General features: G+C 43.7%; 2 pseudogenes; both read left to right on the forward strand.

The window, feature by feature from the left end:
* Window positions 1-7,383: 7,383 nt before the first annotated feature.
* On the forward strand, window positions 7,384-8,559 carry LOC104455716 (annotated as a pseudogene).
* Window positions 8,560-18,322: 9,763 nt separating this feature from the next.
* Window positions 18,323-20,185, forward strand: LOC104455717 (annotated as a pseudogene).
* Window positions 20,186-23,620: the final 3,435 nt, after the last annotated feature.

The following is a 23,620-nucleotide window of genomic DNA, read 5'->3' on the forward strand; positions in this document are numbered from 1 at the left end:
CTATTCTTGGGCTTGGAAAAAAATCCTATCATTTAGAAGCAAGGTCCGAAATTCCTTCTATTGGAGGATTGGGGACGGCCTTTCTACCTCCTTATGGTTTGACAACTGGCACCCTAAGAGCTCCCCGAACTTATTCTCTTTGGATTTGATCATCTACATTTCAGGGCTTTCTAGGCAGGCAACAATGGCTGATATTTTCTCTGATGCTGGGCAGCCTCTTAGGTTGGTGCTTGAGTCGTGGGATCATCACCTCCCAAGCCTCTCGAAGAATTCGGATGGCTTTTGCTGGAGGGAGAATTCGTCAGGACGTTTCACTATTGCGACGGCTTGGGAGACCTTCAGGCGGAAGAGGGCTCGAGTCCTTTGGCATGTGTTCTTATGGGACAACGCAATTACACCACGGTATCAAGTAAACCTTTGGCTTATGGCCAAGCGCAGGCTTCCCACCTAGGCGCTTTTATTGTCTCATGGCAGAATAGATAGTGGTGCTTGTGCCTTCTGCAACGATGTGCTGGATTCTATTGTCCATCGATTTTTTGGTTGTAGTGTCATGGCTGGGGTTGCTTTCTATTGGGCGGCCAGATGCAATCTGCCTTGGCATAACAGGTCATGGGAGGATAATCTCCGTTGGACCACCACCATGTTGATGGGAAAGGAATTTTATAAGTACATAGCTTGTTTCTCCTTTGAAGTGTTGTGTTATATTATTTGGAATAACATGAATAGTATTCTCTTCAGAGAACAACCTCTTTCTATTCCAGCTATGAAGAACCATCTCTTTAAAATAGTCAGAGATAAGACGATCACTTTTAGGAATGTCGAAGATAACTTCATGAATAGAAGGTTGTATCGGAGCTGGGGCATTGACCCGGTCATCTTTTCTGGGGATCGTTAGCTGCCTTCCTTTCAGTTGTTGCGTCTTGATTAAGGCCTTCGTGCAGTAGCTTTTGCTGCTTGCTGAGAATGTTCTTCTCCCTACTCGAGGGCGTTTTGTATTTATTCGCCAGTTGTTCATGCCGTGCTTTTCCTTTGTGTTTGTTTTTGGGTTGCTACGACTGTGGCTTTTATATCCCGGCACCCTTCCACTCATTATAATCTGTTAATTTTGAGTGTGAGTTTTGATGCCGTGATCTTTTGTACAGTTGGTCCTTGCTCAATATATTTACTACCTTTCACCAAAAAAAAAAAAAAAAAAAAACTAGCCGGTTCACGTGCAAACAAAAATTGGACCGAATTTTGCAATTTGAAGTTACTTCAACACAGACGATATTTTAATCCTTCGGAGCTCGATTCTGCTCGTTCTCAAGATTGCTTCGCGGACAGGCTGCTTGCAACGTGGTTCAATAAAACGGAAAACCGCATTATCGTCCGAAGCCCAACAGAGGTGATTGGTCGGAGACATGAAGAAGAAAGAAAAAAGAAGGAACCGCGGACCCAGAAAACAAGGAAAATGTCTTCGTTCTTTCCTTCTTTGTTGTCGTGATGGGTGAGAATATCTGCCAGCCCGTCGCTAACGAACCTTTACCGAAAATCTTGCTCGTGCTCCGATCGAGGGGGAATCAAGTGACCTAAGCCGTGACTTCTTTAATAGGTATCACGCGGGTCTTACATATTTAATCGTTCAGATCATTTCGGTTTATGATAAACTCAGCACGGAGTAGGAGTTTCATCGAAACTCAAAAATGGGTACGACGAGCACGAGAGTTAAAAATAGCTGGAAGCTCGAAACCTCGAATTGGGTCCGACCCCGACTTTTCTTTTCGGGTCTGGGCCTAAACCTATCCCTGGCTTTCCCGGGGGTACCAATTAGGTTTCTGTTTCGAGCTCAGACCGGTGCCGAGATTGGCTCGAACGTGGCTTTGAGGTAAACTAAAGACCTAAGAAGTACGGAATAAATTCATCAAACTGGAGGTAAAACGACGTGGTGTGATGGATTGAATTGGAATGATGCGAGTTGAATTCGCATCCGGCTTCACCGGCAGAAGATTCTAGCTGACGATGATGTTTCAATGGATGAGAGGGCAGTTCTGGCATAATCAATGAGCCAAATTGTCAACTCAACGTCCATCCCTTTCCTTCATTCGCATGACGTCAGATGTCCTTTTATTTTAATTCCATGCCTTCATAATTTTCTAGTATTTTTCCCCCATTTTTATAATTTTTTTGGATGATCACGAAGATAAGCCAGTCATGATTGGCACAAATATATAATACACGAGTAGAAGTTTGTTAACACAGAAAATTGGATCCGGAAAAAGTTCCTACTATTATATCCCCAGACCAAAATTCTTGAGTTTTATCTTTCTGCAGTTGGAACTTAACGTTACCCCTAATTAAGAGAGATCTAAAAAGGGAAACAGGTATATAAAATAGGGTCCCATCTAATTTATTGAAAGCATGTGACCTAGACCCATCCTTAAATTTCATCAGCTTGTTTGAACTCTCCAAAAAGACCTTTTGCAACCATATACGTAGGCATCGCCGTCTGTGTCCGGAGTAGGGCATCCATGAGAAATTACTTTGTGTTACGATCTGATCTCGTAATATAAAAACACCTACGAAAGTATATTAAATTAGAGATTTAGAACTCGACGTTTCCTTAGGCGAAATGTACCCCACTGATTTTACCAGTAGATCCTTTTGTTTTTCTTTTTTAAAACCCTAGTCTCAAACATCATCACCAATGAAATTCATCAGTGGTACCAATAAAATGAAATAAAAAAAATTTACAACTAGCGGTGGAGCCCGCGGAGAAGAGGTTTAGGGTTTCTTAAAAGAGCTTCTCACGAAAAAGATTTCATTTTTAGCAACTTGTTCGTGTGGTCGAATTATGTCCACTTCATTTCCACCAAGAACGCACCCCGAATCCTCACTTCGCTGATGTAACCAATATTTTTGAAGCCAAGATTGCAAAATATAAAAATAAAAAACACCACGATACATTTAAATCAATTTTAATTTTCCGGACTCGTTCACATCGCACCTAAAAAGCACACCAGAAGAAAAATCGCATTTGAGCGAAAGGAAATTGTCAAATCATGTGCATTTGATTCATGAACCGAACATGCCTAGAAAGATTGGCAAGAAGCCATGGAGAATTAACAAGGAAAATGAGCATGAGGAGGATCAATAATTTTGGTTGACATTTAATGCTTCTTATCGGATCCTTAGAGAAGCATCAGATTGTACCACACACACGACTCATCCATATATATCTAGAGCTTCGTCTGAAAATATTGTGTGTCCAGTTTAGTGGTCTTGAAAATGTATTTCTAGCTACATATCAAGAATTTCGCTTTTAGGGGAACCTAAAAAGAATCGGAGATGTGGGGACCCATAAGTCGAAGAGCTCGAGTCGAGCCAAGAAAAGACGACCGTGGCTTGCTAAACTACAGAAGGGTCGCATCGCATCATCGCTGACTTTGGAAGAGGGGGAGTGGGGAGTGGGGAGTGGGGAGGAGGTCAACCGGCCTGTCCCAACGCAACCACCGGAAACGCGGAAGACGGAAGGATGGAGCTGTCAGATCCCGGCCAGTCGCTACACAAGTCTGGCTTGGCCCGCACGCCTCGACGGGAAATGCGTGTTCTTATCCCAAACGAGAGGCAATTTCTCAGAAAAATAAAAGCGTTCCCCTCCCTGATCCTTTCCTTAACATTTCAAGAGGTCATAACCAATTTGAATAGCGGTCGCGAAATCGGCTTTTTTTGAAAAAAAAACAAAGCAATCGGATAACCATGTATACATGTAATTTGTCCACCTTTTTTTAAAATCTTTTTTTCGTCTAATTTTTGGCCTCCCGGCGTTGATATTGGGGGAAAATTTCGTGACGTCGCGTGAAATTCATTTCATTTTCCCCAACATTTCCTTCCGGCTTCTTCGACACGTCTCCAGTTCAATTCCCGTTTTCTCGAATGCGTATTTAAGCTCCTTTCCCTCCCCCTCTCTCCCTATCTCCCACATTCGAAAAAGAAGAACCCTACCAACTTCCGAACCCATCTCTCGCTCTCGCTCTCGCTCTCTCCCTTCATCTCTCTCTCTCTCTCTCTCTCTCTCTCTCTCTCCCTCTCATCGCCTCTTCCTCCGTACCGTCCCTTCGTCGTCGCCGGATCACCCCAACCGATGGACCGGGTACGCAAAGCCCTTTCCGCCTTCGCCCTCCTCCTCCTCCTCGCTGGCGCATGCACCGCCGCTCGGCCCGGTCCGACTGCGACCACGACGACGCTGCCCCTCCCGGTTCCTCCTCACGGCCCACGCCATCATCCCCACAAGACCGCCTTCCGCCACCGCGGCAGCATCTTCAGCTACCTCCCCAAGAACTCGCCCGTGCAGCCTTCCGGCCCGTCCCCGAGGCACAACTCCGAGCTCAACTCCACGCCGGGGAACTGAACGGGTTGAATCTTCGGGAAGCCCATACATTTCTCCGGAATCCTCGCCGAAGGCCTGGTTCTTTCATTCTGCTTCGTGGTATCTGATAAGATGTTGTATACGAATACATTTATTTATTTATTTTTTGGCCGGAGAGCTTAGTCTATGTATACGTTTGGTCCAGCTCGACGGCTCGTCGCCGATTAGGGACTGTATAATAGCGTCGACGGGAGTTGTTGGATTAGCATGTGTTTAAGCATTCTTTCATGACTTTTTAGGGTGAAGGCTGTTATACGATGTTACATATTACATGATATACACGTTTGATTGTTTGCATAAGGATTTGTCCGTGTATCATCTCGCTTTGCTGTCTCTCTCTCTCTCCCCGCGCCTTGTTGGCTTTTGACTTTGACAATGGCGAAAGGCAGGCGACTTGGAATGGGAACCCTGAAAGTCGTTCCACGAGCCAAATGGCCAGACCCATTTACTTGGACTAGATTTGCGTGCGTTCTCCTCTCTATTAGATCTAATTCCCATTCGACACGGGTCAACTTACCCTTGGCAAATGCGCGACTAACATGCGATTTAGTCGCGTTTCATCAGAGACGCGACCGGACAAGACTGTCCGACCCCGCCCGCCTACGCGCCAACGCAGATGCGGATGGAAACCTGCGTTCGACCAATCCGACGTTTGACTGACGCGCGGTGCGGCGTCCTGTTACCGCCCTTCGTGTCGAGGTCTTGGACAGCAAGTTTCAAATCTTACCGGGTCAAACCTAGGCGTCACGTGCCGCTGCACTGAATTCGTGCGCCAGTGCGCGCACAGCTCATTCACCGACAGCGAACCGAGTAAAAGGGCTCGAACATGGATTGAACCCTGCGTTTCTGCAGGAAAATCTTGAACTGGTCAAACCGCACCAGGTGATGTTCTTCGTAGTAGATAGCGTTATCGGTCCCTTACGTGTATTTTTCCTCATTGGAAAGTAACTCCTAAAGTTGGAGATCTAGGCGTTGAAGTCATTGCGATATTCATTCATTCCTCATCGGTGCCTTAGCGTCAATTAGGTAAATGTACACCGTGTTTGAGGAAAATTTTGACCTGGCTTCTTTTTAGGATAAGCAAGTGATATGACCATATGTGGAAACAACGCCGTAGCTTGATCTAGTCAGCGCTTACAAACCCGGAAATTTACTTAACATTAGAATAATGATTATAGTAAATGATTGACACATTTGAAAAAATACCACCGCCGGTCAAATGTTGCAAACGACGGATCAAAGAGCTAGTGATTCCAGCTTATTGAATTTCGATAATTTTCGTTGACATGACATAGTACTATGACATCGTATTCTTGATATTTCTTATCGGATCCTTAGAGAAGTATTAGATTGTACTCCTTATGACTCGCTCGAACATAGAAAGAGCTTTGATCGAAAGTATTGTGTTTCTAGCATTAGTCATCCCGAAAATATATTTTTAATTACATATCAAGAATTTCACTTTTTAAGTGTACTTGGTCACACCTATCGTTGATGGGCAAGGTTCCCAATTCAATAAGCATGCCGGCCTCGCTTGAGCTAAATTTATTAGATCAAGCTAATTGCATTTTAAGATCTTATGAAATCCATATTGAATCTAGCTAAAAAAACAGAAGTTTCTGTATGGTTTTTATGTTCGCGACTAATTCTATACACCACATTTTTTATAGATTAAATAAAAGATGTACGTTGGGGTCGATCCCCTTCTTCCTTATGAAAAGGAAAGCACACAAATTACGTGGAAAGCAGGGCCATTAGCGAGAATTTAAAGCATGCCACGACATTCATGCGTATCTAACTCAGGGTGAGAATTTAAAGCATGCCACGATATTCATGCGTATCTAACTCAGGGTTTTCCTGAGCGATGCTCACTGGTCCAGAGTCCAATTTCCCACGGTTCTTACTCCCTAGTTGACCAAAGAAAAGGTACTCGTTGAGAACTACGATATTTCCATATTACCAGCAACGGAATAAGAGACTATACCACAAAGATAGTCCTGTCAGAGAGGTGATGGCTAGCATTTAATGGGGAAGGACTCTCTAACTATGACAGGACTCACTGGAACCGTTGCTTACTTTGAGATTGAGATACACTTCCTACTCCGTTTGCCAAAGGGCCCAACCTGATCGATTCTGATTTGGTATGGTTGCTGGAATGAAAGAGATTTATAAATCCTGTCGGCATGTTCTCTGCCGGTGCAAGTTTCTATTGACACCAGAATACAGGACAATAGTTCAAGATCCCGAACCCGACAATTTTAGTGAGTTCTGCTCGGACTAGATTGTTTCGTGAGTGTATTGATCATGGTGGTTTGATGGAATATAAGTTTTGTTGGACCTATATTCAGTTGGATCGATTCCCATGACTCTCATACGTTTATTCAGGAGCTTTCACATAGAGTCCTTTGCAATCATAGTTGGCGGAGGCCACTCTTTTTCACCTCCCTCGTCTGCATTTGCCCAGTGCGCCTATTCTCTTGGATCTCTAGCGTGAGAAAGGCCCCAGAAGAGATTGCCCTCGCTGCTTTGAGCCTATGTTGCGTGCGGCACCATGACTTCCCTAGAGTTGCTGAGCAGCTTCGGGTTAAGGAGAATCATATTTTCTGGGTAGAAGTACTTTTCAAGTGTCAAAACTTGGCACAAAGGGACATTTAAGTGCCAAAATATGAGTAAAATGGATTACTTAAGTGCTACTTCGGCAAAAATCCGGTCAAATTGCTGACGTGGTAATTTTTCGGCGAAGTGAGTGCAAAACAGCGTCATTTTGCACGCTGACGTGGCGAGAATATGTAAAAACGACGTCGTTTTGTGTATGATATGTAAATAATTAATATAAAAAAATAAAAATAAAATTATTTAAAATATTCTAAAAAAACAAAAAGGTTAATATTTACAAACTTAAAATTAAAAAAAAAAGGGGGCCGAAAGGAGGCGGCTAAGGGCTGAGTCTTTCCCGTTGCCGCCGAGAAGGACCGACAATGGAGGGGGAGGGTCAGCCGAAGTGGTTGGTTCCTGGCTGATTGGCGGTGAGGGCCGTGACCCTTGCCCTAGATTTGGGTGAGGGCTCGCGGGCCCTCACTGCCGATTGACCGGCTCCTAGCCAAGACCCGGCGAGCCCGGCCAATGCTCGCCCCACCATCGCCGACCCTTCCCGATGACGGCGGGGAGGCAATGAGGGCTCGGGCCCTCATCTAGATCTGGGGTGAGGGCCGCGATCCTTGCCCAGATTCGGCAAGGGCTCGCGGCCCTCACCATCGATCGGCCAGGGGCCAGCTACCCCGGCTGACTTCAAGCCAATTTGTGCGCCCCACTACTTAGTGGCTCTTTTTTTTTTTTTTTTTTTGACAGGGAGTGTCCTGTGATCTATTTGATGGGCTCTGGTACGTCACCACCCTGAACGTCGGACCAGTTCATGAGAATTCCCTTGTTTGCTCGGCCAACCCTGTCTTCACACCACGTCTTCAAGCTCACTCACCTGAATCCCTCTCCTTCTTCGGTTGTTCATCTCGCCCCGCCAAAATCCCGTCATGGTGCCTCCCGAAAGCTGGGGAAATCTGGCGGACAGCTTGGAGTCGTTGGAGTTCCGGTCAAACCCGGGTCTCGTCGGGCAAGTACTGTCTTGCTTTGGCCAGCTCGTTAACCTCCAATCACTGGTGATCCTAGAGAATGGTTTGAGTGGCAATGTGCCTCCGAACATCGGTAGCTTACCGAACTTGAAGCGGCTAGTCCTTGGGGGGAACTCACTCACGGGCCGGATCCCGGACAGCTTCGGCAGATTGTCCAAGCTATTAATCCTTGATTTGAGCAGTAATTCTCTGTCCGGGCCTTTGACTTCGGCTCTTGGGGGTTTGACTTCACTCCTGAAGCTGGACCTGAGCAACAATCTATTAGAAGGGAAGCTGCCAATGGAGCTGGGGAAGCTCAAGAATTTGTCCCTTTTGGACCTGAGGAACAACAAGCTCTCTGGTGGGTTGACTCGGTCACTCGAATCAATGTGCTCACTGCAAGAGCTGATCATGGCCAACAACCCGATAGGAGGGGACCTGGGAATCCTAGAGTGGGAAATATTGCACGGCCTGGTCTCATTGGACCTTTCACAGACGGGTTTAACAGGGAACTTTCCACGTCCCGCATATCATTTCCTGTACGTTTGATTTCTCTCTTTCTGCAGGACTCCTTTGTCCCTTTTACAAGGACGATACTCATTATTTTGTGAGATAAATGATTAACATCTGATTAGATTATTCAAATGGGCATCAATTTATTTAACTCATTTTGATTCAATTTTTTATAATATAAATTTAACTTCTCACATCCAACCCAATCCTTCCTCAACCCAAATCTGACCTCATATATATTACTAAAATACTTCTATATTTAATCTAATTTAGAAAAACTCATACTCAAATTAAGATAAGAGAATGAAATGTGTGACAACAAGATCAAATGAGAGTGAGAGGGAGTGAAGAGAGGGTTATAGAGATGAGGTAGATATAAAAAAGTTGTGAAATCATTTAAATTCATCTACGATCCGTTTACTAGAAATAATTAACTCATATAACAATTCGACTCATTTAATATGAGTTAGGAAATGAGCCTATGGCCCTTCTTGATAGGCCTAGATCTGATTAAATTTTGATTAAGTATTATTTTGAGTGAGTTTCTTCATGATGCTAATGATGTGAAAACTTTTCAAGTTTTCATCACTTGTGGTTTTGGGAATGAGATGCTTTAGGGCTCGTTTGGTTCCACTTTAAGGAAATGGCTTTGCATTTTCTCAAGTATTTTGAATGAATGGGCATTTGGTAAATGTAAAAGTATTTGGATATTCATTTTGGTGTATATTTTGTAAAGCAACTTTGAGGTGAAAAGAAAAAAGAAAAACAAAAAAAGGAAAAACAGAGGAGGAGATGCAGATGCGTCGAAGAGGGTGAAATTGTGGGAGAGGTGGCTCCATCTACTAGTGGTGGGGAGGCAGCTGGTGGTGGCGATGGCGGGGAGGCAACGTCGCCTGAGGTCGCGCACATCGCTTGAGGTCGCACGACCTTAGTGACCTTAGGTGAGTGCAACCTCAGTGAGGTTTCTAGAACAGCCAAGTTGGCTACCGGTGGCTAAGCTTTGCTGGTTGATCAGCAACTCCAAGGAAGAAGACGATGAATATTTTTTTTTTAAGGGCAAAAGAGGAAAATACGATTATTAGTGAGGATAATATCGGAAAGAAAAAAAAGTTATTAAACCCTCACAAACATTCCAAAAATGCTAAAGTCTAAAATAGATAGGGACCTGATTTGGGTTTTTAGCATTCCAAATGCTAGTATTTGACAAATGATGTATCAAAAAACTGAACCAAACACTTTATATTTTTCTCGAGCAGCTTTGAACCTTAAAAAGCCTCTTGAGAAAGTGAACCGAACGAGATTTTAGAATCGAATCATTTGTACTTCGCTTGCTTTCGTTCTACGGTTACGTTCAAACTTTGGGCTCAAATGATCTTCGCAGACGAAAGCAAACTAGCCGGTTCGCGTGCAAACAAAAGTTGGATTGGACTTTGCAATTCGAAGTAACTTCAAGACAGACAATTTTTTAATCCATCACAGCTCGATTCTGCTCGTTCTCGAGAATGTTTCGTGGACAGGCTGCTCGGTACGTGGCCTAATAAGAAGGAAAACCGTTTTATCGTCCGAAGCCCAACAGAGGTGATTGGTCGGAGATATGAAGAAGAAGGGAAAAAAAAAAAGAAGAAGAAGGGAACAGCGGACCCAGAAAACAAGGAAAATGTCTTCGCTTTTCCCTTCTTTGTTGTCGTGATGGACGAGAATATCTGCCAGCCGGTCGTGGAGAAAAAGGGCTGCCGTCGCTAACGAACCTTTACCGAAAATTTTGCTCGTGCTCCGATCGAGGGGGAATCAAGTGACCTAAGCCGTGACTTCTTTAATAGGTATCACGCGGGTCTTACGTATTTAATCGTTCAGATCATTTCGGTTTATTATAAACTCAGGACGGAGTAGGAGTTTCATCGAAACTCAAAAATGGGTACGAGGAGCACGAGAGTTAAAAATAGCTAGAGGCTCAAAACCCCGAATCGGGTCCGACCCCAACTTTTCTTTTCGGGTCTGGGCCTAAACGTGTCCCTGGCTTTCCCGGGGGAGGACCAATTAGGTTTCTGTTTTGAGCTCGGACCGGCGCCGAGATTGGCTCGAACGTGGCTTGGAGGTAATCTAAAGATCTGGGAAGTACAGAATAAATTCATCAAACTGGAGGAAAAACGACGTGATGTGATGGATTGAATCGGAATGATGCGAGTTGAATTCGCATCCGGCTTCACCGGCAGAAGATTCTGGCTGACGATGATGTTTCAACGAATGAGAGGGCGGTTTCAGCAGAATCAATGAGCCAAATCGTCAACTCAACTCCCATCCCTTTCCTTCTTTCGTGTGACATCAGATGTCCTTTCATTTTAATTCCATGCCTTCATAATTTTCTTCCCTCTTTTTTATAAAAAATAAATAAATTGGATGATCACGAAGACAAGCCGGTCTTGATTGGCACAATATAGAATACACGAGTAGAAGTTTGTTAACACAGAAAATTGGATCTGGATAAAGTTCCTATTATTATATCCCAGACCATAATTCTTGAATTTTATCTTCACGTAGTTAGAACCTAACGTTATCCCTAATTAAGAGAGATCTAAAAAGGGAAACACGTATATAAAATAGGGTCCCATCTCATTTATTGAAAGCACGCAACCTAGACCTGTCCTTAAATTTCAAACCTTTGGCAACCATATACGTAGGCATCGCCGTCTATGGCCGAAATAGGGCATCCACGTGAAATTACTTTGTGTTATGATCTGATCTCGAAATTAAAAAACATCTACAAAAGTATATGAAATTAGAGATTTTGTCTAGCAAAATTTACCCCACCGATTTTACCAATAGATTCTTCTGTTTTTCTTTCTTAAAACCCCATTCTCAAATATCATCGCCAATGAAATTCATTAGTGGTTCCAATAAAATGAAAATAAAAAAATTACAACTAGTGGTGGAGCCTGCGGAGAAGAGGTTTACGGTTTCTTAAAAGAGCTTCTCACGCAAAAGATTCCATTTTTAGCGACTTGTTCGTGTGGTCGAATTATGTCCACTTGATTTCCATTGCGAACGGACCCCGAATCCTCACTTCGCTGATGTAACCAATAATTTTGAAGCCAAGATTGCAAAATATAATAATAAAAAACGCCACGATACATTTAAATCGATTTTGTTTGTCTGGACTCGTTCACATCGCCCTAAAAAGGCACACCGAAAGAAAAATCGCATTTGAGCTAAAGAAAATTGTCAAATCACGTGCATTTGATTCATGAACCGAGTGTGCTTAGAAAGATTGGTGAGAAGCCATGGAGAATTAACACGGAAAATGAGCATGAGGAGGATCAATAATTTTCGTTAACATTTCATGCATCTTATCAGATCTTTAGAGAAGCATTGGATTGTACCACACGCGATTTGTTTGTACATATCTAGAGCTTCAACTGAAAATATTATGTGTCCAGCTTTAGCGGTCCCGAATATATATTTTTAGCTACATATTAAGAATTTCGCTTTTAGGAGAACCCAAAAAGAATCGGAGATATGGGAACCCATAAATCGAAGAGTCCGAGTTGATCCAAGAAAAGACGACGGTGGCTTGTGAAACTACCGAAGGGTCGTGACGTGTCACGTCGCATCACATCGCTGACTTTGGAAGAGGAGGGAGGAGGAGGGCGGAGGAGGTCAACCGGCCCGTCCCAACGCAGACACCGCAAACGCGGAACACGGAAGGATGGAGCCGGTCAGGTCACGGCCGGTCGATATACAAGTCTGGCTTGGGCCACACGCCTCGACGGGAAATGCGTGTTCCATCCCAAAGGAGAGGCAAATTCCTAGAAAAATAAAAACGCTCCCCTCCCTGATCCTTTCCTTGACATTTCAAGAGGTCGTAACCAATTTGAATAGCGATCGCGAAATCGGCTTTTTTCTTAAAAAAAAAAAAAAAACAAAGCAATCGGATTATTATGTATACATGTAATTTGTCCACCTCTTCTTTTTTTTTTTTTAAATCATTTTTTCCTCTAATTTTTGGCCTAACGGTGTCGACTATAAATGAAAATTTCGGAATGTCGCCTGAAATTCATTTCATTTTCCTCAAAATTTCCGTCCGGCTTCTTCCACACGTCTCTCCTTCATTCCCCCGGTTCGATGCGTGTATTTAAGCTTCCATAGCTCCCCCCGCCATCCATCCCACTTTCGAAAACGAAGAACCCTACCAACTTCTCTCTCTCTCTCTCTCTCTCTCATCTCTCTTCCTCCGTAGCGTCCCTTCGTCGTCGCCGGATCACCCCAACCGATGGACCTACGCAAAGCCCTTTCCTTCTTCGCGCTCCTCATCCTCCTCCTCGCCAGCGCATGCACCGCCGCTCGGCCTGGCCCGACCGCGACCCGACGACCACGACGACGCTGCCCCTCCCGGTTCCTCCTCACGGCCCACGCCATCATCCCCACAAGACCGCCTTCCGCCACAGCGGCAGCATCTTCAGCTACCTCCCCAAGGGTCGCCCGTGCCGCCTTCTGGCGGGAACCCGATTCACAACTCCACGCCGGGGAACTGAAGGGGTTGGATCTTCGGAAAGCCCATACGCGCGTCTCCACCACCGCCGCCTGCCTCCCGGTCGTCGTCTCCCTCTGCACCTGTCGACTCGCTTCATTCATTCATTAATTCATTGGTATAGGAATACATTTCTTTATTATTATTATTATTTTGGCCGGAGCTTTGTCTATACATACGTTTCGTCAAGCTCGACTGCTGGTCGTCGATTAGGGACTGCATAATAGGGTCAACGCTCAACGGGAGTTGTTGAATTAGCATGTGTTATAAGCATTCTTTCATGACTTTTTAGGGTCAAGGCTGTTATACGATGTTACATGATATACACGTTTGATTTTTTGCATAAGGATTTGATCGTGTATCATCTCGGTTTGCTCTCTCTCTCTCTCTCTCTCTCTACACATCTCTCCGAGTTGGCGACTTTGACTTCGACAATGGCGAAAGGCAGGTGACTTGGAATGGGAACCCGGAGAATCGTTCAACGAGCCAAATGGCCAGCCCCATTACTTGGACTAGATTTGGCTTTGTTCTCCTCTCTATTGGCTCTAATTCCCAATTAACATGGGTCAACTTACCCTTTGGCAAATGCGATATTAACACGCGATTTATTCACATTTCATCGAGACGCGATGGTCGGACAAGACTGTCCGACCCTACCGGTCCGCTGACTCAGATGCGGATGAAAACCTGGCCTCGACCAATCTGACGTTTGACTGATGCGCGGTGCCAAGTCCTGTTACCGCCCTTCGTATCGAGGTACTTGGACAGCAAGTTTGAAATCTTGCCGGGTCAAACCTAGGCATCACGTGCCGCTGCGCTGAATTCGTGCGCCGGTGCACGCATAGCTCATTCACCGACAGCGGACCGAGTAAAAGGGCTTCGAACATGGACTGAACCAAACCGCAACAGGTGATGTTCTTCGTAGCAAGATAGCGTTATCGGTCCCTTACGTGTATTTTTCCTCATTGAAAAGTAACTCCTAAAGTTGGAGATCTAGGCGTTGAAGTCATTGCGATATTCATTCATTCCTCATTGGTCCCTAGCGTCAATTAGGTAAACGTACGCCGTGTTTGAATAAAATTTTGACCTGGCTTCTTTTTAGGATAAGCAAGTGATATTCATTCCTCGTACGTGGAAACAACGCCACAGCTTGATCTAGTCATTACTTACAATAATGATTATAATAAATGATTGACGCATTTGAAAAAATACCACCGCCGGTCAAATGTTGCAAACGACTGATCAAAAGCTAGTGATTCCAGCTCATTGAATTCGATAATTTTCGTTGACATAACATTGTGCAATAACATCATATTCTCGATATTTAAGGTTTTTATTGGATCCTTATAGAAGCATTATATTATACTACATACGACCTGTTCATATGTATCAAGAGATTTGACCGAAAATATTGTGTTTTTAGCATTAATCCTTTGGAAATTATATCTCTAGCTGCATATCGAGAATTTCACTTTTTAAGTGTACTTGGTCACACCTATTGTTGATGGGATGGTGCGATATTCGAGAAGCAAGCTAGCCTTGCATAAGCTAAATTTATTAGATTAAGCCAATCGCATTTTGAGATTTTATGAAACCCATGTCGAGCCTAGCTAAAAATAGACAAGTTCCTATATGATTTTTATGTTTGCACTAATTCTATCCACGGCATCACTCATAGATTAAATATATATATGATCCGTTATTTTCATACGAATAGAAAAGTACACGAGTTACGTGGAAAGCAAGGCCATTAGCGAGAATTTAAGGCATGCTACGACATACATGCGTATCTAACTCCTGCATACTTATCAATTTAATATCTTCAGCATGCTAAGTGGACCCTTTTTAGTTGACTTTGATTGTCCAGCAATTTCGCAACCCGACACACGAGGAGTTCTTGTCTCCCCCTTTGACCGTTTCTCATTACTTAGCGTAGCTAACTTGGAGCCAACCACTTTCGTTAAACACATGGTAAGCGGTGATAAATACCAAATTAGTTAAAATCTTATTTTATAGATGCCAATGCAGTTCTAAATTTTTCAATTTTGGCATTGTAATGCTAAATTTTTCGCGAAATGACAATATTACACAAAATTAAAAAGTTTATGACTGAATTAGTTTATGATCGATTTGATAATTTTTCCTAGCGTAAGTAGTGCTTGTTGGGCAGGTAAATGTTGGGACTGTGTCGGTCCATCGTTCGACTTCGGTCCAAATCGTTCGGAGAGGAGGTGGAGGAAAGCACGTCGGTGACTTGGTCTCTTGTGTTGCCAGCAACCCGAGCACTAGACTTAGCTGTCGCGGAGGTGGACGACAGATAAAATCGAATAGAAGAAAACGACTCGTAAATTCTCCGTGTGGCTGAGTTTTGTTAGTATATTATTATTGGTCAAAAAGGGATTTTGAGTTTGGCAACTTAGATTTTGTCGGTAGCCCAATTGAAAATTAGGGTTTGACGACTCTGAGGAGTTTTCACTTGCCTCATACAGCAAGTAAAAACCTTAGATTGGCCGCAATTTAAAACGTTTGATTCTGTTGTCTAAATAGGTTTGAGAGCAATTTCAAGTTAATAAGCAAAGGGAGAGAGGGACAAATCGCGAGTGAGTGGTAAGGTCTGATTTGACGAGACTTCGGTTCCCTTCAAAACCAGAGACGCAAAGGAGATGATTGGCCGCAAGATTGAGAAGAGTTTGTACACGTCCTTGTTCCCATAGACCTTTTTCAAGAAGGGAAAACAGTGAATTTTTCTCGACCGCCGGTGAAGTCGCCGGACGTTTGAAATTAAGCGTGAAGAATACTCTCGCTACCATGCATTTGATGCCAACACTATTGCAAGTCCGATGTTTGACATAGACATCGATGGTTGTTCGACTTGTTTGGATCCTTGGACATCGAATTTTCTCAAAGGTCGGATGCCTGAACCATTCATACCAAGTTAGACATCTAATTCTACTTGGACTTTGTTTTGCAACTTCTGTAGTTTCCTAAAGCCTTTGAAACTCAAGACCTGCACAACATGATTAAACCAACTCCACAAAAATAACTAGACAAATTGATTATCCAATTTAAAAAGGATTCAAGAGTCGATGTTGGCGACAAGACTCTGAAGAAATCGGCCGCTGTTGTCAATGGCCGAATAGCCACGAAATGGCCGCCATCAACGGTGGTCGGACTTGGACCCCTTGAGGCCATTGTTGGCTAATGACGGTGCGTGGTGTGTGAAATAAGGGTGAGAATTGAGGTGATTTTTGTGTGGGTATTTTTGTTAATTTCTTTTTCTTTGTTGTCCGAATCTCTGACGACCCAATTTCGGCCAACCAAAAAAAGCAAAAAATTGATCCCATATGACCAAAAAATAATTATAAAAAATAAAAAATTCGATCATCATATGCAGCATATGTGCCATTTTTCTAAGCCTAAAATTGCGAAATTCAGCGGACGCGCATCACCACGTACATCACACGTGCCTTTTTTCTAATGCCTAAATGAATGGAATAATCGTCCTCTGACCATAAAAATAAAATTAAAATCAGAAACAGAGGATAACTGTCCGACAAAAAAAAAAAAAAAAGAATGAAATGGACCGCCCATTTTCCTTTTACAGCCTGGAGTCAACGAATGAGCTCAATCCCAAGACTTTCGCGACATCTTCTCGTCGCGTAGACCGAGTACCTGTATAAGCTTTGACTGCTGCGACGTTGTTCACGTCATGGCGGCCTTCGGATATGTTTGGTCAAAGTGAAATTGCAAAATTACAATGAATGATCCCCAAGTCTTCGTGCTGTAATCATTTGTTCCTAATTTCAACCCGGTTAATTCGTTCGGCTTGTTCGCATGGGGAAGGTGGGCCGGCTCGGAAGACAATGTTCTTGCCTATATGAGGAGAGTAATCGGGCCGAGCATTATCTATAGGGGTTGAGATAAAAACGGTTTGAATTGTTAATCATATTGATCAAATTATCCTTGGCAGGTTGATTCAGTTGGAGAGTACCTTTTGGGGGAACGCAAAGCATTTTTTTGCTGTTTGATTTGGTTCTAACCCTTTTGAAAATAAAATCGAACCGTGAAATTACATTGTACATCCTATTAATATTTTAATTATTTTTTTGGTTGGTTAGCTTAGAAAGGAGGCTGCAATCTTCTGTATGGTACTTGTGGTGTGTGTGGTGCGTCACTTATTGAACTTGATGCAATTTGCCAATGTTGTTCAAGATGTTAGAAGTCCAACCTGTGGTAGATCATTTCAAAACCAACTTATTTATCAAACTCTTTTATACCTCATCTGAGACGCAAAACAAAAAAGTAATAATAATATCAATAACTTTGGATTTATCACGAGCACAATCTTACATAAGACGAATTCGAATCTTATACAGATGAGGAGACGCATTTTCACATATCTAGGAATTGATCTTCACGGCGTTGAGCTGCTGACTAATATGCAACCTATTTTTTGGGTTCTTATTCCTAAAGCCACGCCTGTCCTTGCCGTTTCTATATAAATATTGAACCCTGTGCTCAAGGTTTGAGCTTGCCCTCTCTGCTCTCGCTCGAGGTTTACAATACTTCTCATCGCTGGAACTTCCATTCTGGAAGAACATCAGCTAATTCTCTTGAGGGATCCGTATAAATCCTTTTATTTTTTCCATCAAACTTTTGAGTTCTCATTTCCTTGCCCTTTTTTGTTTGCGTCACTTATTGAACTTGATGCAATTTGCCAATGTTGTTCAAGATGTTAGAAGTCCAACCTGTGGTAGATCATTTCAAAACCAACTTATTTATCAAACTCTTTTATACCTCATCTGAGACGCAAACAAAAAAGTAATAATAATATCAATAACTTTGGATTTATCACGAGCACAATCCTACATAAGACGATTTCGAATCTTATACAGATGAGGAGACGCATTTTCACATATCTAGGAATTGATCTTCACGGCGTTGAGCTGCTGACTAATATGCAACCTATTTTTGGGTTCTTATTCCTAAAGCCACGCCTGTCCTTGCCGTTTCTATATAAATATTGAACCCTGTGCTCAAGGTTTGAGCTTGCCCTCTCTGCTCTCTCTCGAGGTTTACAATACTTCTCATCGCTGGAACTTCCATTCTGGAAGAACATCAGCTAATTCTCTTGAGGGATCCGTATAAATCCTTTTATTTTTTCCATCAAACTTTTGAGTTCTCATTTCCTTGCCCTTTCCAACCCCGCCCCCCCCACTCCTCTCTCTCTCTCTCCCTCCCTCCCTCTCTCTCTCCCTCGATACACTTGCGCACATGGTAACTATGAAGAACTTTGGTTGGCTCATCATTTTGGGGTGTGTTTGGTCGCTGCTTGGCATGGAGAAGCAGGAGACACAGACGAAGCTCCAACGGAGGAAACAGAGAGGCAGGCTCTGTACTCTGCAATACAAGGGTTTGTGGGCAGCTGGTCGAATGGGTCGGATCTTTACCCAGACCCTTGTGGATGGACTCCATACAGGTATCTACAGTACCATCACATTTTTGTTGTGGATTGCAAATCTTCACTGTGACATTGGCAAATCTGTACCGTACTGAACTGTGCTATTGGAGCAGAACAAGATACAGAGCACGAGTTTTGGACCACAAAGAAAACCTTTAACTGACTTTTCACCCAACGGGTGAAAAAAAGAACCTTGCAGTTGCAATTACCAGTCTTGAATACAATGTTTTAAATTGTGGTGCTGTTTAGTTTAGATTGAGTTGAGGCCGTTGCACTCATTTACTGTCGTAACTTTAATCGCTTACACAAAGGTCTCACAAATAAACCCTCCATCAATATGATAATGTCAACGTGCGCTGCAAGCTCCTAGCCATTTTGTTAGGAGATTATCATGCATGTCGAGTTCATTGCTCTGAAAGCTTCGTTTTTGTCATGAGAAATGACCTCTGCTTTGCTTTCTTTTTTCTTTTTTAACAGGGAGTGTCCTGTGATCTATTTGATGGGCTCTGGTACATCACCGCCCTGAACGTCGGACCAGTTCATGAGAATTCCCTTGTTTGCTCGGCCAACCCTGTCTTCACACCACATGTCTTCAAGCTCACTCACCCGAAATCCCTCTCCTTCTTCGGTTGTTTCGTCTCACCCCGCCAAAATCCCGTCATGGTGCCTCCCGAAAGTTGGGGAAATCTGGCGGACAGCTTGGAGTCGTTGGAGTTGCGGTCGAACCCGGGTCTCGTCGGGCAAGTACCGTCTTGCTTTGGCCAGCTCGTTAACCTCCAATCACTGGTGATCCAAGAGAATGGTTTGAGTGGTAATGTGCCTCCGAACATCGGTACCTTACTGAACTTGAAGCAGCTAGTCCTTGGGGGGAACTCACTCACGGGCCGGATCCCGGACAGCTTCGGCGGATTGTCCAAGCTATTAATCCTTGATTTGAGCAGTAATTCTCTGTCCGGGCCTTTGACTTCGGCTCTTGGGGGTTTGACTTCACTCCTGAAGCTGGACTTGAGCAACGATCTATTAGAAGGGAAGCTGCCAATGGAACTGGGAAACAACAAGCTCTCTGGTGGGTTGACTCGGTCACTCGAATCAATGTGCTCCCTGTAAGAGCTGATCTTGGCCAACAACCCGATAGGAGGCAACCTGAGAATCCTAGAGTGGAAAAAATTGCAGGGCCTGGCCACTTTGGACTTTCACAGACGGGTTTGACAGGGGACTTTCTAGAGTTGATCTCTAAGCTAAAAAACCTCAGGTTTCTGGGTCTTAGCAACAACCACCTTGGTGGTCACATCTCCCCAGAATTGGAAACATTGCCCAGCATCAATGCTCTGTACCTAAACGGCAACAACTTCACCAGGGAGCTCGAACTCCTTAAATGGTTCTATGGAAAGATGGAGAGGTGCTTCGGGGCCTGGGACAACCCTGGCTTGTGTTACCGGACTGAGTCACTATCGACAAGCCACAAGCCATTCGGGGTCAAGCCCGGTCGGGAACAGGGCAATGTGGTTGATGAGCCCACCTCAGAGGCCAAGTTCAGTGGTGGCCGAGTGGGGCAAAATGTCCATTTCCTGGCATCTTTGGGATGTTCAAGACACGGTGGTGGTTATTACGGGTTCTGGTGTCCTTTTCTGTTGGAGGTAGTAATGTTGCTGCTTATTGTTCTGAAGAGTTACTAGATGATGATGGGTTTGAATTTATGATCTCCATTTCCTCAGTGGGCAGAATAGTTTTGAGTATATATGTGGCATCCAAAAAAAAAAAAAAAATTCATAGCAACCTCCAGATACATTAAGGCCTATAAACAGGTGATAGAAGTACCATCAAGTTGTATTGTAGTCATTTGATCCATGATTTGCAATAAGATTTATGACCAAGCTTTTAATGGATAATTATTTGATAGGAAATAAAATTCTATTGTTGGCCATGTGTTTTATAAGTTGGAATTTATTGATTTATGATTTCAAGTTTTATGGCCAAGTGAATAAGGGAAATTAAGTATTTATATAAATGGGAAATTATGTGATGATTAAATAGGGAAAAATTAGAGAAGAGTGGGCCAAAACTCTTATACCAAGACTAGCCCACAAGACCCCACCATTCGGCCATTTAGGCCTGGCCCGCAAAGCCCAAAGAAGGAGGAGCTACTGTCGATCAAGGCAGGCCCAAGCCCAGCCGGATGAAGCCCCTCTTGCATGAAAATTGCCAAGTGTTTCCCCCTTAGAGCCAAGTAGCGCCGGCATGCAAGATCAATGATTGTTAATCATTGAAGGGAAGAAAATTAGAGAGGAAGAGGGGGCGGATTAAGCAAGGAAAGGGAGAGAAAGAGAGGGGTGTCGCACGAAGAGAAAGGGGGAAAGAGAGAGAGAGAGAGAGAGAGAGAGAGAGAGAGAAAGAGTGGGTCCGAGAGAGGGAGAGTGAGCGTGCGAGAGAAGAAGGAGGAGGAGTTCGCCGCCTAGTCACCACCGTTCGTTCACCGCCTTGCCCCGCCATCCTTGTCGCTATGTTTGTGCTCGGATTTGAGGCAAGTAGAGTCCTAAAACCTACCATTTGCTGCTGTGATACGTGTTGTGAGGGATGATAAACTTTGGTTGTAGTATAAGTGAAGAAGAGGTTGAGACACCTGGAGTGCCATAACTTGGCACGGAAGGACACTTAAGTGCCATAACTTTAAAATTGCACACTTGAGTGCCAATATCAGAGTAAAATGGGACACTTAAGTGCTACTCCGGCGAAAATCCAGCCAAATGGCTGACGTGGCCATTTTCCGGCGAGTTTGGTTCAAAACGGCGTCGTTTTGCACGCTGACGTGACGGAGAAAATGCAAAAACGACGCCGTTTCGTGTCTACTTGTAAATAATAATATAAAAATTAATTAAATTAGATTTAAAATTAATTTTATTTAAAATATCCAAAAAATTAAAAAAAATTAAGAAAAATTTAAAATTTTAAAAATTAAGAAAAATTTCAAATTTTAAAAAAAAATTAAGAAAATTTAAAAAATTTAAAAAAAAAAAGGGAGGGGGAGGTCGAAGGGCGGGCGAGGGTTGAGCCCCGCCGCCGCCTCCCTCCATCACCGAGAAGGGCCGGCGATGAAGGGGGAGGGTCGGCGGGGTCGCCGCCCCCCGGCCGACCGACGGGAGGGCTGTGGGCCCTCGTCGGATCGCGGCGAGGGCCGCGACCTCGCCCCGGCATCTGGGCAAGGGCTCGCGGGCCCGCCGGTCGGCCTAGCGGACCCTCCCCACTCGGCCGGCAGACCCTCCCACTCCGTCGCCGGCCCTTCCGGCGACGACGGGGAGGCGGCCCACGCCCGATCTAGGGGCGAGGGTTGCGGCCCTCGCCCAGATCCGGCGAGGGCTCGCGGGCCCTCGCCGCGTCCCCACCGCCGCCGGGAAGGGCCGGCGACAGAGTGGGAGCTCGCCTAGATCTGGGGCGAGGGTCGCGACCCTCGCCGCGATCCGGCGAGGGCTTGCAGCCCTCACCGTCGATCGGCCGGGCCGGCGACCCGCCGATCCTCCCCCTCCGTCGCCGGTCCTTCCCGGCAACAGCGAGGAGGCGGCGGCGGCGAGGGCTCAGCCCTCGGCCGCCCCTTCAAACTCCCCCCTTTTTCTTTTAAATTTTTAAATTTTTTAAAGTTTTTTAAATTTTCTTAATTTTTTTAAATTTTTTAAATTTTTAAATTTTTGAATATTTTAAATAAAATTAATTTTAAATCTAATTTAATTAGTTTTTATATTATTATTTACACGTAGACACGAAACGGTGTTGTTTTTGCATTTTCTCCGCCACGTCAGTGTGCAAAACGACGCCGTTTTGGACCAAACTCGCCGGAAAGTCGCCACGTCAGCTGTTTGGCCTGATTTTCGCCGGAGTGGCACTTAAGTGTCGCATTTAACTTTAAAACTGGCACTCAAGTGTATCATTTTAAAGTTATGGCACTTAAGTGTCATTCCGTGCCAAGTTATGGCACTTGAGCTGTACTTCTGCCAAGTGAAGAAATTCGAAGCTCTAGGGAGAGATATGGTAGCCTTGCATTCTGTTTTTTAGGAAGGCAGTCCAACCTTTGATGAAATTGTGAGTTGCATGCGACTTTTTAGTTGGAATCTTATTTTGACTCCTTGATGAAAGTTGTAGATAACTTCTTGGAGAGTAACATATCAAAATTTCAAAAGAAATGAACAAGTATAGACGGGTGAAACTATTTTTCTTTGGAGAAGTCAGATCTTGAATCGAAATGCTGACCTAGTATGATTCTGTGAATTTTATAAAATTCTCCGTTTGAAATTTGATCTTGTGTTTTGAATGAAAGTTAAATACGACATGTTAAGGAGTAACATAATAAAATTTTAGAGGAAATGGATGATTTTAGGTTGGTGAAATGATTTTATTTGAAATGGTCAGATCTGAGAATTTTTGCCGAGGGTTAGAGACGGCTATGGTGATTATATCTTTTAATCTATCACAAATATGATTTCAAGTTCTACATGAAATATTTACTTCTAGACCTTTTCTATAACATATAAAACTTTCAGAATTTTTGGAGCTGATTTAATATTTTTACCGAATTTGTGAATGAAACTGTGTATGGCAATATTCCGAAATTTTAAGGACTGTGATGCGTGGATTGTACTGATTTGTGTGATGTTTTTTTGATATGGTGTTCTTCATGGAATACTTTCCTATAGATCTTTTATATAACATGTCAAATTTTTAGAATTTAATAAGGCTTTTTACTAATTTTTCAAGAATTATGACCAAAGGAGCGCAATTTGTTTTTATCCGAAATTTTGCTATATTTTCAAAAATAAATGAAATTGCTCCATGTGATATAATTTTTTGAGTGGTTGGTTATGCTGCATATGTGGTGACATATGGCATGTTATATGACATCAAAAGCTGGTTGAGACTCTTGATATTGATGCATCAAATGCCATGTTGAAATTGAAATACATGTGTGAATATAAATTGAGATAATAACGAGACCGTCGGAGGTATGAGCCGACGATGCCCCAGGAGTGTTGGGATGCCCAGAGTGTGTGTGCCGAATGCCCCGGGAGTGTTGGGATGGCCAGAGGTGTGTTTCGGAAGCCCTGGAGGTATGTGCCAGGGGGATT

Source organism: Eucalyptus grandis, chromosome 7, assembly GCF_016545825.1.
Source record: "Eucalyptus grandis isolate ANBG69807.140 chromosome 7, ASM1654582v1, whole genome shotgun sequence".
In the NCBI taxonomy this organism is placed as follows: Eukaryota; Viridiplantae; Streptophyta; class Magnoliopsida; order Myrtales; family Myrtaceae; genus Eucalyptus; species Eucalyptus grandis.